Source organism: Stegostoma tigrinum, chromosome 5 (assembly GCF_030684315.1).
Source record: "Stegostoma tigrinum isolate sSteTig4 chromosome 5, sSteTig4.hap1, whole genome shotgun sequence".
Classification (NCBI taxonomy): Eukaryota; Metazoa; Chordata; class Chondrichthyes; order Orectolobiformes; family Stegostomatidae; genus Stegostoma; species Stegostoma tigrinum.
This window is the reverse complement of record NC_081358.1, coordinates 38,379,975-38,395,576: the sequence shown is the minus strand read 5'-3', so window position 1 is coordinate 38,395,576 and position 15,602 is coordinate 38,379,975.

The following is a 15,602-nucleotide window of genomic DNA, read 5'->3' as shown; positions in this document are numbered from 1 at the left end:
GTGGTCATTTATAGCAAAGCGAAAGCACATCTGCAAAATCCATGGCAGGTATGAGAACTTCTGGCCCAGCTAGGCGAATAAAGCTGTGATCGTAGTCGGCCAGAACAGACCATGCTACCACTTTAGTGTCTGATTCACAATCATGAAGGAGGTATCACTGCAATAAACTCCTCTACTCATGAAGCAATTTTCTGGCTTAACCATCTCATTGTAAATTAAAATTATAAATTATAACAAGCTAAGAGGGATGGTCGAGCCCTGAAAGTGACAGTTTACATTTTGCACTCAAAATCTCTGGAGAAATATAAACTCACAGTCACATATGCAATCTGCCTACCCACAGCTAACATTACGAGAGTTGAAAGAAACTTACAGCACATAAATAGAGAAAGAAACCCAGTAATTCTTCGAATGGGCTGCATTAATGAATGTCATATTTAAGTTGGATTCAAATTGTATTGATTTGAATTTATTTAAAATATCTAAATTTTGACTAACTTTAGTTGAATGAATTTCTTCCATGTAATAGAAAGCATGTTAACTTGCTTGTTAAATGAAATCCTATCAGACTTTGCACTTGGTTAGCCTTCATATCTAGATCAAATATTATTCAAATTCACTTCTTTACTTTACAATTGTGTCTGAATTTGATTTGTGACAGAACACAGCAAACTTACACAGCCCACATACAGGACAGTTACAGTAAAAGGTCACGACCCACTTACATAAGAATGACATTGCACTGATCAAGTTGTCCTTCAGAAAGAATGTGTTACAGTTCTTTTTAGTCGTAGAGAAAGATTTTTAATTCACTCAAATATACCTTCAAATTAAATTCTCTCCCTTGAGACTATCGCTCTAAATTCTTACAGCTATACAACTCTCTGAGATCGCTGTGCTCTTAAATTCTCTGCTTCTGCACCTCTCTCGCTTTCTTTATGTGGCTCCTCAAAACCTACCTACTGGACCAAGAATTTTATCGCTTGTCCTTACATCTCCTTTAATTCCATTTAATTGTTGTGTTGTGGCACAGCCTGAACCAGACAGCCCTGTATCATCAAGACATCACCACATGTGGCATTCTTGTACAAATTTACCCGCCTGACCTGCAATTATTCTCTGTGCGATGAAATCAGTCAGTTCAGGTGGTCTGCTATGTGTGTGTGCTTAGGCTAACTACCCCATAATTAAGAAATGGACTCTTGCCCTAGTTTTATATTTCAAAAGTTTTTAATTGCTCACATCAATCACAAACTATCAGAAATGATCTGTCAAAAACCTTTCACAAGTATCCCTCCATGATTGCAATGTCAACTTACCAACATCCGAAGGTACAATTTAGCAGTACAATATAAAACCAGGTTCCCAAGTGATTATCTCTGATGGTTTTTAGGTGATTTCCAAACTCTGCTAAGAACAAATATATTCCTTCAGGCCTACTAGTAGATACTATTGAAACTGATATGGATGATAGTTTAACCTTGATCTCATACATTTTGGTCAGAGCTGGACAGGGCAGATTCAGCAAACCAATCTTGTTCACTAATGACCCTTAAGGAGGGAAGCAGAATTGATGACTTATGATTGCTGTGGAGCAGACCAAATTCCCTTCAAACATATCAAGGAGACAGCCTAGATGTTAAGCTTTAGCTTCTTGAAAGGCAAGTATAAAGTACTGTGTCCCTGATGAAATTTAATTGGTCACACTACTCGGCTTTAAGCAAAACATACTTTCTTCATACACCCAGTTAAATTACAAACAAAAGAAAGAAGAATTGGTATAACTAATTGAATTGGAAAGCTTAATAGAATAATAGATCACTTAGCTATTATAAAGTAACTAATATAGTAATATATAACCAATATAGTAACATGCTATAAACATACCCTTAACAAAGGCAAATTCAGTAAAATAGATTGTCTTACATGCAATGTTTCTCTAGTCCAGGAGAAAACAAGACAAAGAGAAAATTTTTTCATAGAGAGAGAATGCCAGCTTTTTTCTGTGACTGTGAGAGACGTATGACACCTTCCACAATCGAATTCAAGACCGCAACAACTAGTGAAGGATAAACTAAAAATGCTGGTTCTGTGGGAGCCTGGCTCCACCCATTCATGCTTCTTATATTCTGACCTTACAAAAACGACCTAGGGCATCACAAATTGTTTACCTATTGGCTTGAAAGAGCCAACTCATCAGCTCTGGCATAGAACCTCCCTTCAAATAAAAAAAAGGACAAAGTACACTTCTTAAAGCCATTGTAAGGTCACAATAATGAATACATTGTTATGTTAGAAGCATGCAAAAAGCTGGTGGTCAGTCTGCTGGTGCAGCTCTGATTACTTATACTAGGTACATTTTTGTAATCATGATCTGCCTATTCTTGAAACAGAATGGTATACATTGATTGGGCTGCTAGGACACTTCAGAGGATAAGTAAGGGTCAGTCACACTACTGTGGACCTGCAACCACATGTAGACCAGACTGGGTAAGAACACAGATTCCCTGACAGGACTTTAGTGAACCAGTTAGGTTTTTTACAGGAATGGATGGCAGTTTCATGGTATTGCTGCTGTAGATTTTGCTAATTAAGTGAAGTCAAATTCCAGCAGCAGTCACAATTGGATTTGAAAACACTACCTTAGTATGTCAGCCTGGATCTCGGAATTACCCTCACCGATGAGTCATATCACTACATCAACAAACTCCATCTTATGACAGCCAAGAGGAGATTGCTGAGAATAGAAATTCAGTGATGAACCATTACAAAGTAGAGCATTTCAGTAAGATCTAGGCAGGGAGGGAAAGGAAATATTAAAAATTTGAACACTTTCACAGAACAACTGTCTAAATCACCTAATTAACCACTCGAATGCAGTTGCTTGATTATTGTGTGTTTTTGTTAAATATAAATGGTATTTTAATAAAATACCATCAGATTTTCATGTGCATTCCACTCCAACAACATCACAGCAATGGTTCTGGAAACAGCTATTCCCACCAAAAGTAAACAGAGGACATAAGACATAATAGTACAGAGTTTCTGGCTGAGAATGGATCATTTGGCATGGATGGTTTTTGTCATTGTTTATGTTCTGCATGAACCTTTTCCCACCCTTCTTCATCTCATTCCATCTTCATAAGCTACTTTCTTGTTCATTTGCTTACTTTGAATTTGCTGAAAAGACAGCCGGCCTGCCAAAGCTTTTTTGGCACTGAACCAATCAACATCTTTTTCTCCTGTAAATTGTTGTGATCATTTGGGAATTCTTGTGTATGTCCTGATGAGCCCAAGATTAAAAAAAAAGTTTCAATGACATGTCTGTCTTTTCAGCAATATTCAGGCTGTGTACTAGCCAGAAATTTACCTAACTTCCTCTTCAATATTCCCAAAATTAGCAACTGGATTAAAGGAAAATAATTTCTCCTCATACCTAGCAGTAGGAGAGCACAGGACTTTTTATCCACATAGCTTATCTTACACTTCATATAACACTTCATGGATAGTGATTTTTAAAGAGACCTCAAGATCCACTTCAAGAAAGAAAGAAAGGACTTGCATTTATATAGTGCCTTTCACAACCTCAGGATGTCCCAAAACATAGTTCAGCTAATTAAGCACTTTCTTGATGTGTAGTCGCTGTAGTAAAATAGGAAATGCACCAGGCCAGAGCATGCACAAACAGCAACAGAGATCACAGATAACAAGGTGTAGAGCTGGATGAACAGAGCAGGCCAAGCAGCATCAGAGGAGAAGGAAAGCGGACGTTTCAGGCCTAGACTCTTCTACATAGAATCTGTTTTAGTGATATTGGTTGTGGGATAATTATTGTCCGGGGTACTGGCAAAATCTATCCTGGTCTTCTTTGGAAACAGTGCACAAGTTCTTCTCCCAGCCAGCTAAGAGTGCAAATGAGGAATCAGTTTAACACTTCATCTGAAAGATGGCACCTCTACCAGTGCAGCAAGCCCTCACTGACGCACTGGAGCGTCAGCCTAGACTTTTGTGCTCAAGTCCCATGAGGGGGACTTGAATTCGCAAACCTGTGCCTTAGGTTGGAGTAATCTACATTGAGACATGGTGGACACTTGAGAGTTAAGAGGAGATATCTATGTGCAGTACCAATGCCTCAATAGACCAAGGCACCAAATGAATTGTTTCTATCCTGGAGCTTCACATAACTCTACATAACATTGCAATTAGTTTGGCTAAAAATGATCAATATGAGTGTTCCAGATCTTTGTTTTATGTGGTGGTCACACACATCTTCCATTATACAGAACAATAAGACATTTCACCAACAAGCAAGCACGTGAAGACAATTATATCATTTTCCCAGTTCCCAGGCTTGAATTCACAGGCTGCAAAATGTCAGACTTTTGAAGTTAAATCCCTAAATTTACATCTTTGCCTGATTTCAATGTAACCATTTCCTCCAGACAAAATGCCCTGTACAATTATAGTTTTGCTGTTGTAGCATACAATAAATTAAGACCATATTTTCATTTGTCACCAAAAATTACAATTTCGTTTTCCTTATTCATTCATGAGATGAGGGCACCGTTGGCTAGACCAGCATTTATTGTTCATTCCTAATTGCCCAGAAAGCAATTAAGAGTCAAACATATTGCTGTGCATTTGGAGTCACATGTGGGCCAGACCAGGTATGGATGGCAGATTTCCATTCCTGACAGTGCATTAGTGAACCAGATGGATTTTCCTGATAATTGACAATGGATTCATGGTCAAAACTAGACTCTTAATTCCAATTTTTTTTTTAATCAAACTCAAATACTACCATCTGTCATGGTGGTATTTGAACTTGGATCCCCAGAATATTCCCTGGGTCTCTGGATTAATAGTCTAGTGATAATACCACCAGGCCATTGCCTCCCCCCTGTTTTTCTCCTGATCTCTGTATCTCAGAGCCATTGTCAACTACCAAAGCCCCCAAACGAAATTTTAGGAAGAGATATGGAGGGCAGAAGTGTAGCTTGTTGAATATTGTAAATCAGCTATTACAGTTTGTTGCCTGTACTTTGTATTGTGTCATTCTCAATTGGTCATTCATGGCCCAATTAATGGCCTCAACCAGGTAAAGGCCAGGAAATCAACCAGGAGGCTAGAACAACACAGCAAGCCAGGTAGCATCTGGAGAAAAGAAGAAGTCAATGTTTCAGGTATTAGCCTTCTCCAGCTCTGAAGAACAGTAATTCCCAAAATGTTGACTTCTCCTTTCCTCTAGATGCTGCCTGGCTTGTTGAATTCTTCCAGCCTCCTGTTTATCTACCTTGGATTCCAGCACCTACAGTTTTTTTTGTCTCTAAAGGACAGTAAGTTCTTACTAGATCATTCCCAGTCTACTCTAAAATTGGAGGAAGGTTGGGACAAGCACACATCTGGTCAGAACGCCACCCAAGGAATTTTACAGGAACTGCTACCACCTGAACATCCACCAGTGTAGGAACATAAAATTGCTCCCAATAAAAGTCTCAGTAAGAAGATATTTGAGTCCATCCACCATCTCAAATATCCATTCCCTCCACTAACGATGCACAGTGACAGCAGTGTGTATCATCTATGAGGCACTGTGGGCCATCAGCAACAGCAAAATTGTTATCAACTGTAATCTGTAAACTTTAGCTCAGCAAATTGCCCCCACTCTACCATGACCATCAAGCCAAGAGATCCACCCTGTTTCAAAGGAGAGCATGACATGGGCAGCACCAAGCATACCTAAAAATGAGGTGCCAAACCTCTGAAGCTACAACTCATGTTCAACAACAGAAACAGCATGAAATAGACAGAGTTCAGCAATCACACAACAAGTGGATCACAGCTAAAGACTGCAGTTGTACCACATTCAATTGTAAATGACAGTGGACAATCAAACAACGAACAGAAGGAGAAGGCCCCACAAATATTCCCATCCTCAACAATGGGCAAACCAAACACACCGTGCAATAAAAAAGCGGAAGCATTGGCAACGATCTTTAGCTAAACACACTTAGTTAATGATACAACACAGCCTCTTCCTAAGGTCTCCAGCATCACAAATGCCAGGCTTCAGCCAACTTGATTCACTCCACATGATATCGAGAAGTGGCTGGAGGCCCTGAATACTGCAAAGCCACAGGTTCTAATAACATTCCAGCAATAGTACTGAAAACCTGTGCTCCAAAGCCAGCCACGTCTCTATCCAAGCTATTCCAGTACAGCTGCAACACTGGCATGTGCCCAGCAATGTGGAAAATTGCTAAGTATGTCCAGTAAAGGAGCTCAAATTCAGTTCCATCTTTGTATTCCCAATCATCAGCAAAGTGGTGCTGTTAACAGTGCTGTGAAGAAGCACTTGCTTAGCGATAACCTACTCACTTATGCTGAGATTGTGTTCTGCCAGGGCCACTCAGCTCCTGACTTCATTAGAAATACAGCCAAAGGACCTGAGCTCTAAAAATGACCGGAAAGTAACTGATCTTGATATCAAGGTATGCATCTGACCAAATATGTGGTCAAAGAACCTCAGCAAACAGAAGTCGATCAGAATTGGGAGAAAACTGTCCACTGGTTGGAAACATACCCAGCACAAAGTAAGATGTTCGTGGTTGTTGGATATTAATTATCATAGTCCTGGGGCATCACTGCAGGAGATGGTCAAGGTAGTGTCCTAGACCAACACATCTCCAGTTGCTTCATCAATGTCCTTTCTTCATCATATGGTCAGAAATGGAGATGTTTGCTGAAGACTGCAGTATTCATAACTCTAGACACTGAAAAATTCCATGGCCATGTGTGACAAAACTAAAAAACATCCAGGCTGAGCTGATAAGTGCTTAATAATATTCCTGCCACACAAATCCAGGCTCTGACCATCTCCTACAAGAGACAATCCAACCATTTCGCCTTCACATTGAATGGCATCACCATTGTTGGATCAGCAATTCTACAGCACGCGATTCACTTCCTGATTTTTAAATGTCAGGATTGGAATGAATTACTCTCCTTTCACTTTTCTGGATGAGTACAGCCCCAACAACAGCCAAGAATCTCGACCCCCTCCGGGACAAAGAATCCTGCATGCTAAGTACCTAATCCACCACCTTCACCATTTAGTCTCTCCACCCCTGATGCATACTGGTAGCAGTGTGCACTAATATATTTGCACTGCCTGCACTCATCCAAGCTCCTTCAACAACACCTCCAAAACCCACGACCTCCATCCACCACGGAGAAGGACAAAGGCAGTAGGTGCACGAATGCCAACTTGCAAGCTCCCTTCCAAAACACATGTCATTCTGACTTGGGACTATATTGTAATTTCTTCATTGTTGTTGGGTCAGAATTCTGAATTCCCTTGGAGGCTGCAGGCTGACCTTACAGAGGTTAATAAAATCATGAGGAGCATGGAAAGGGTGAATAGCCAAGGTCTTTTTCTGAGGGTAAGGTAGTCTAAAACTAGGGTGTATAGTTATGGGGTGAGAGGAGAAAGACATAGAAAGGACCTAAGGGTTAACGCCTTCATGCATGTGGAGGTGGTGCAAGTATGATATGAGCTTCCACAGAAAGCGATGGAGGCTGGTACAATTTTACAACAAGGTTTAGACCGATATAGCCCAAATGCTGGAAAATGGGACTGGATTAATTTAGGATCTCTGGTCAGCATGGGCAAGTTGTACAGAAGCGTCTGTTTCCATGCTGTACAACTCTATGACACTAAAAAGGGTATATATGTACCTAAACTGCAGACATCACAGCAGTTCAAAAAGGCAACTCACCACCACTTTCCCAGGACAATTAGAGATGGGATAATGGTAACCTTACCAGTGATGCCCACATCCACTGACTGATTCAAAAAAGTCAATGAAGTGAATATGGATCTTAGTACTGCAGGGAGTGGTTGAGGTGGGTGGAGAAGATACATATGCCTGTAATGGAGAAGGGAAAAGATTATGCCAATGAAAGTTGTATTTGAAGAGATGTAAAGTTGCCCAAGTTAGCCCCCATTTAGAATACGCTGTCCAATTTTGGGCCTCACACCTCAGAAAGGACATACCAGCCCTGGACCGTGTCCAGCGGAGATTCACACGGATGATCCCTGGAATGGTAGGTTTAATGTATGATGAACGGCTAAGGATCCTGGGATTGTACTCATTAGAGTTTAGAAGGTTGAGGGGAGATCTAATAGAAACTTACAAGATAATGTATGGCTTAGAAGGGGTGGACACTGGGAAGTTGTTTCCGTTAGGCGGGGAGACTAGGACCCGTGGGCACAGCCTTCAAATTAGAGGGGGTAAATTTAAAACTGAAATGAGACGACATTTCTTCAGCCAGAGAGTGGTGGGCCTGTGGAATTCATTGCCACAGAGTGCAGTGGAGGCTGGGACGTTGGATGCCTTCGAGGCAGAGATCGACAAATTCTTGATCTCACAAGGAATCAAGGGCTACGGGGAGAGTGCAGGGAAGTGGTGTTGAAATGCCCATCAGCCATGATTTAATTGGCAGAGTGAACTTGATGGGCCGAATGGCCTTACGTCCACTCCTATGTCTTATGATCTAAATGGAACATAAACACAAGCCTGAACTGGTTGAGCCTAATTGCCTTCTTCTGTGCGAAAAATCCATATCATTCCATGTGAAAAAGAAGTGAATGTAGCATCGGAGCATGTAGGAGTGAGAGCCACATTGGTATTGTACGTTTCAGAACAATTACCCCACTGAAAGTCTGCAATCAACCAACATTTGCAATTGAAATATTTTTGATAATCTCACACTCAGTTTAGCATTCATTTCACAACTAAAGCAGTCAGTGTCTGCGCTCTCGTGCTTTTAATAAACTGCTACAGCACAATAGCAACCCGATCCACTCAGTAATTCCCATCACAAACTGTGGGGGGCTAATGTTTCGGGGCTGGTGGCGGGGCTACATTGGACTAAGACTGCTACTTGGCTTGACTTGGATTCACCATGTTTAATTTTATTTTTTATGACTTATTTTGTTGTTCGACCTTCTAATTATTTGTGCCGTGATTCCACTTCTAAAGGTCTTTAATCACTGGTGGAGGTGCTAATTGATAGTTTTGCTGGCGTAGTTTGAGAGGTGTCCTATCAGACAACCATCTGCTGCAGATTGCTGTGTTAACACAGCTGGATCTTTTGATCTGCAAGATTTTCTCTGCATGAAAGTCCTCAGATCCCGAATCAAAACAAGCCAAATTACACAACAACCAATTATCATGTACCTTTATTTGATCTGCAGAAATATGGGGATCCTCTTCAAATGAAATGTCATCATTAAACAATTGTGCTCTCCAGCGGTCAAGGCCTTTGTTTGCTGAAGGATTTTGTTCTGAATCCTTTATTGCAGTTATATTCTTGTCTGTAAACTGCCAGAACAACCTTTACCACTGCTAAATGGCTCTTTGTTGCATCAACCGGATATAATTTGACATGGTTAAAGACTACATGTAGTAAATTAGCTCACAATGTTTTCACAAGATAACAGTTTCATACAAGGTAGCGCTGATCAGATGGAGAGACTATTCTGTCCATCAAGCCTGCCAGATTTTTTAAAAAATTTACTCAAGACGTCCCACACTCTGCATTATGCATTCCCAATAACCATGGATGTTTTTTCCTCTTCTAGTGTTAAACCAATTCCTTTTTGAAAGTTACTGTTGAATCTGCTTCCCCCAATTCTCCAGGCTGCACATTCTAGATCACAACTGCTATGTCAGAAAGAAATTATCCCCATCTCCCAATCTGGTCCTTGTATTTTAAATCTAGTTCCTGACTCTTTTGCCAGTAGAGACGGGACTGACTCTGTGAGAACCCGACATAATTTTGAACACCACAACTAAACTTCCCCTTGGCCTTGTGCGTTTTAAAGAGACGCATCCCACCTTCTCCAGTCTTTTCAAAATGAAAATTCTGTTGAAGAGTTAAATGCTTCCACACTGTGACAAAGCATGTTTCCCCTAGGAAAGGGCCAAATAGCAGTCATTAGTTAATAAGCTCCCGTACTTAAACAAATTGATGATACATGACTGAGGAAACTGTATTGTTATAGATAGAGTTTTACTAATGGAATCACAACCTGATCAAATTGCTTCCATCCCAACAAACATGAATAGCCTAATTACTGATATACTAACACAAATCTCTGAACACTGTTCCACTAACTGAATGCGATCTCTGTAAGGATGGGAGTACAAGGCTTCACTGTGTGCCATAGCTGCTTGCCTTTGATGTAATACTAGCTTAAAATTTATTGACTTTCAAAGAGTACATTTTATTACACATTTTCAGAAGGGGATTGGATTTAATTTTAGCTGGGACATTATGACACAAAGTGCTTATGATGGATTATTACAAAATTGGAAGAGACGAAGTAAAATAAAAGAAAGAAATACATTTGCTAGACTGACTTTTTCTAAACAAAAATCTACTTTCCTCTTGAGCTTTCCAGCTCTTACATTAAACAGTAAAAAATGCTTGAGATCAGGAAGCCAAATCAGGAGATGTCAACGAGGTAGAACCCGACAATAACTTGCATTTATATAGCACCTTAAACAAAGTAAGATTTCAGAAGATGCCGTGGGGACACTTTCAAACTAAATTTGACATCAAATTGCATGAGATATTAGGAAAAGTGACAAAAGGCTTGGCCACAAAATAGGTTTCAAGGAATTTTGAAGGAAGAGAGAGACATTGAGATGTTTAGAGAGGGAATTTCAGACTTTAGGGCCCAAATATCTGGGCAGCTGTAGGGCAGGAGAAGTTCCAGAGAAGGGACAGAGGAGGTCACGAAGTGATTTGAAAACACGGATAAGAATTTTAAAATCAAGACATTCCCAGACCAAGAATCAATGTAGGGCAGCCAGTACAAGTTGGTGATTGGGTAATTGGAACGTGGTGAGAAGCTACAAAATAAGCAGCAGATCCTTGATGGAGATAAAATTTAGGGTGCCTGATACTAAGGTATAATAACTGCTTATTCTGTAGCTTTCTCATGAAAGTAGAAGTTTTCTCTCTCTCTCAGAACTTCCTACAGCTATGGGAGTAGACGGTTGTACACATATAATGACAACAACGAAGCTGAGTAAGTGGATGGTGAGGACCAAGCCCATAGCCAGTCTTTAGATGCACATTTTTACAATAACGTTTCTCTGCCCCAGACTCCTCACTCTCACCTCATGCAGTCTATTGAATAGCGCTGATGCCTCTGAGATAGAAGATGCTGAGTTCAAGCTCCACTCTAGAAATTCAGCAGGATATCTTGTCTGATTCTACAATGGGACACTGCCAAAGTTCTTCACTGCCAGAAGTGCCACCTCACTGATGAGGTATTAAACTGAGATGTTTACTGCCATCCCAGGTGGATATAAAAGTTCGATTGGCAAGAAAAACAAGAGAATTCCTCATAATGCTGTGACCCCAATAAATATCAATGCCAATAAACAATTATCTGATCATTATGGTGTGCTGTTTGATGGGAGCTTGCTATGCAAAATTGGTTGTTTTGTTTCATCCATTACCACAGCGACAACACATAACATACTTCCTCTCTTTGAGATGTCCTGATATTGTGAAAAGTCAACCATAATTGCAAATCTGCCAATTTCCCCTTGCTTGCACAAATTCAGACACCTGCTCAGGTCCACTCAAGTGAAAACAATGAAGTGGTGGCAGTGACAATGTGGCATCAGGTGATTTACAGCGTGTACCTGAACTACAGTAGCTCACAGGAACCTTTGGCATGAGGATTGCATGCAAAAGCCCAGCCTTTCTAGTTGAGGCATAAGCTCAAAGAACTCTTTTCTGAAAATTATGAGATTTGAGAAAGTGCAATTGCTATGTCAGCTCAGAAATCAATCTCCACCAATGGATCACCTGACAGGTATAACTCCTGACTTCGGTGGTAACGAACATCAGGCAGGTATGAAATGGGTGCCTGATGTATTATCGCCCATATTGTATACCTGTCAAAGCTGAATTCCTTCCCCTATAACTTTTCAAGCTTGTTACAATTTGCAACATGAGTTCAAACAGGTTAACCTATTCACTCATGCAGAAGGCTGGTTACTTCTATAAAAAGGTGGTGATTTCTGTTTATAATTGTTTATGATAAGCAGATTCGATTCTCTCTCTTTCGGAAAATTAAATCACTTTGGGACAATGAAACTCCCTGACAGTTTCATCTAACTAGCTTTCTCGAATGACTAATGTTCTTATCGTGACCTGGTTCCACTTATCTTTTGGAACCTGTTTCCTATTAAGTGTGTATTTTGGACCCAATAGTGTCCTCCATTTAATTTTTGCACGTGTTACATATAAAGTTCCATGTCTTTCTTTACAGTCTTGCTTCTGCTTGTCAATACTTGTGTAATAACTATTTGTTGGGAAATTGTTTAAATTTGGGAGCTTTTTCAGAATGCCTTGTGTTTTTGGAGAGGTGTGATAGAAAAGCTAAGACTCAAGGAAACTCGTTGCAATGTTTATATATGTGATTGAACACATGCATTTCAACTACATGTTAACAATACTGAAATAAGAGATGAAATGCACATCATTTATAAGCAAGGAATTTTTAATTGAGACGCAATAGTTGTGAAAATTCCTCAGCTTGACCAGGAGTCTTAACCAAAAATAAATGTGTTAACTAAAGTAAATACAGGAATTGTAGAAGGATTGGTATAACAATGGTTGATGTTAGCCATTTTAAATAGCATTTTCCCCTTTATATCACTGATCTTCTCATCAGCCCTTCTGATGCAAATTATTCCCATCCCAACCCCATCAGCACAACTGGTCCCAATGTAGCTCCCAAAGTGAGCACTGGGGGACAAATGGAGCAATTCATAATAGGATGAAGGATGCTACATTGCGTCCTGCGCTCACATACTCCCTCAACGCCTTCCCATTCTTCTCTCCTTTCTCTTTCCTCCCTCCATTCTCCTCCACTCCTTTTTTGACTGTTTGTCGATTGCTGAGTTTCTTCAATACTTTCTGTTTTTATTTCAGAGTTTCAGTATTCCACTGTATTTTGCATTCATATTGTGATGTGTTGTATAATAATCATAGAAGACTTTACTCGGAGAGTAGTAAGGGAATGGAACGCTTTGCCTGCAACGATAGTAGATTCGCCAACTTTAGGTACATTCAAGTCGTAACTGGATAAGCACATGGACGTAACATGGAGTAGTGTAGGGTGGATGGGCTTCAGATCGGTATGACAGGTCGGCACAACATCGAGGGCTGAAGGGCCTGTACTGTGCTGTAATGTTCTATGTTCTATGTTCTATCAGATTCTTCTGTACCATTCACTACAACTCCTGAACATTTTTCATGTCCCAACCTCAACTGATCTCTCTCTCTCCCTCTCTATCTCTCTCTCTTTCTCTCTGCTCTTTCACTCTCTACCATCACCTTCTGTTTTTATCACGTCAAATGTTAAGGAAAGATGCCATAAAGATATCAATCTCATATGGAGTTTTCCAGTCCAGGGAAGATGATTACCTAGTGATATTATCTGGACTGTTAATCCAGAGACCTAGATAATGTTCTGGTGATTCAGGAACAAAAACAAAGTTGCTGGAAAAGGTCTGGCAGCATTGGTGGAGGAGGAAACACAATTATTGATTTGGGTCTGGTGATCCTTCCTCAGAACTGACACATTCACACTTGTATCATGCTGAAACAAATGCATAGATATATACAACCACACAGACACATGTACCCCCATAAGTATTACATGTAAGGAACTGAGAAGCATAAAATAGTGAAGTCCTTGTTATTACAGCAATATTCCACCGAATATTTTAATGACAGAAGATGTGGAAAAAGAAAGTTCACAATGTGTAACATGACATCAGCTTGCCAGCCAGACAGCTGTTTCTTCTCCTTCCTGTCTGCAAACACTTTTGGCATCACTCCACCCTTCTGCTCCATGTATCTGTGATCTCCCCCCACTCCTATTATACCCTGCAGAACACCCATCATATACAATTACCACTGAACTATCCACTGGGATAAGAGAGAGGGAAAATATGTTGTATTGAGTTTTAATTTACATCATGACAGTACAGAGTCACAAATATTCTGGGATACATTTTAAGGAACTGAAAGCTTTTATTATTCTCACTAATGTTAAATTGTTCCATGGCGATATGTTTGGTGTGTTTTTGACATAGCCCCTAATATATCACCAATTATTATTGGTTGAAGGTCTGCTTGTATGGTGAGGAGAACAGGAATGTCTCATTATTGCAGCTGTGACAGAAGTCAAGGAATATAATTGAAGGCAAAGATACCAGGGATACATTACAACAAACAGAATGCAGTGAACCATCACAAAGCCATTATAAAACAAACACAAGACATTTAGCCAATAACAGGATATCTGGATGGGTGACAGAATGTTTAACCAAAGAGTTAGGCTTTAAGGACAATCTTAGAGCAGTTGAAAAGCTGGCTATGTAGTTGGACTAGAGATACCTGTTCTTCTCCTTAAAGCAGAGAAGGCTTAGGGGAGATTTTGTAGATGACCTCAAAGTTATGAAAGGTAGATACAGAGGAGAATCAATAACCAGAGGAGACAAAGTTAAATAAACCCCAAAAGGACCCATTTGTCACCTTTGGCTCACTGGGCAGCATCTTCTAGACTTAAAAGACTGTGAGTTCAAGACATACAGCAAGACTTAAGCACCTATTTTTCAGGCTGTTAATCCTTGGGAATGCTGTACTACCAATGGTGCTAAATTCAGATAATATGTTCAACTCATGCCATCTGTTTTCACAGATGGTTGTAAAAGATCCCACAACACGATTGTGAAGAAGAGCAAAGGAGCGCTCCCCAGAATCCTGACCAATCCCTCGATCATCATCACAAAAAGCAAATTATCTGGCTATTATCCCATTGCTGTCTGGTGCATCTTGCTGTGTGCAACTTGTTTGCCATGTTGCCAACATTACAATAGCGACTATACTTCTAAGTATTTCATTGGCTGTCAAGTGTTTTGGATGGTAGATGCTCATAAGAAGCTCTGTATAAATACACATATATTTTTCTTTCAGAACTGATGAACAGTTATTTTTACTGCAGTAAGTTGCTATGATCTGGAATGTCTGGAAGGGTATTAGTAACAGATTCTGCAATAGTTTTCAGAAAGGAGTTGGATATATAGTAAAAGTGAGAAAAATGTCAGTTGAGAAGAACAGGGAGGTGGGGCCAGATCCAATGGGCCCAATGTTCTCCTTGGCTATTGTATATTTCTATTGTTCTATATTATTCACTCTGTATACTTTTAAAAAATCGAGAACAAAACAGATTTGAAAGAGAAACTCAGTAATATGCTTTGTTCTCCTTCATACATGTCGCTTTCATTTTCAACTGGGCATAGACAACAAAAAAAGACTGATAGAAAAGCATAACTTAAAAGAGTATTTATATATATATGTATCTATATATACACACACATTATAATTGGAAGCAGATGTTCTGAGATAAATTTAAAACAGCTCTTTTAATTTTGACCATCTCAGGGCTTATGTTGACTAAAGCAATGTATTTCTTTAGCAGTCATTGCCAATGCTCCTCATTT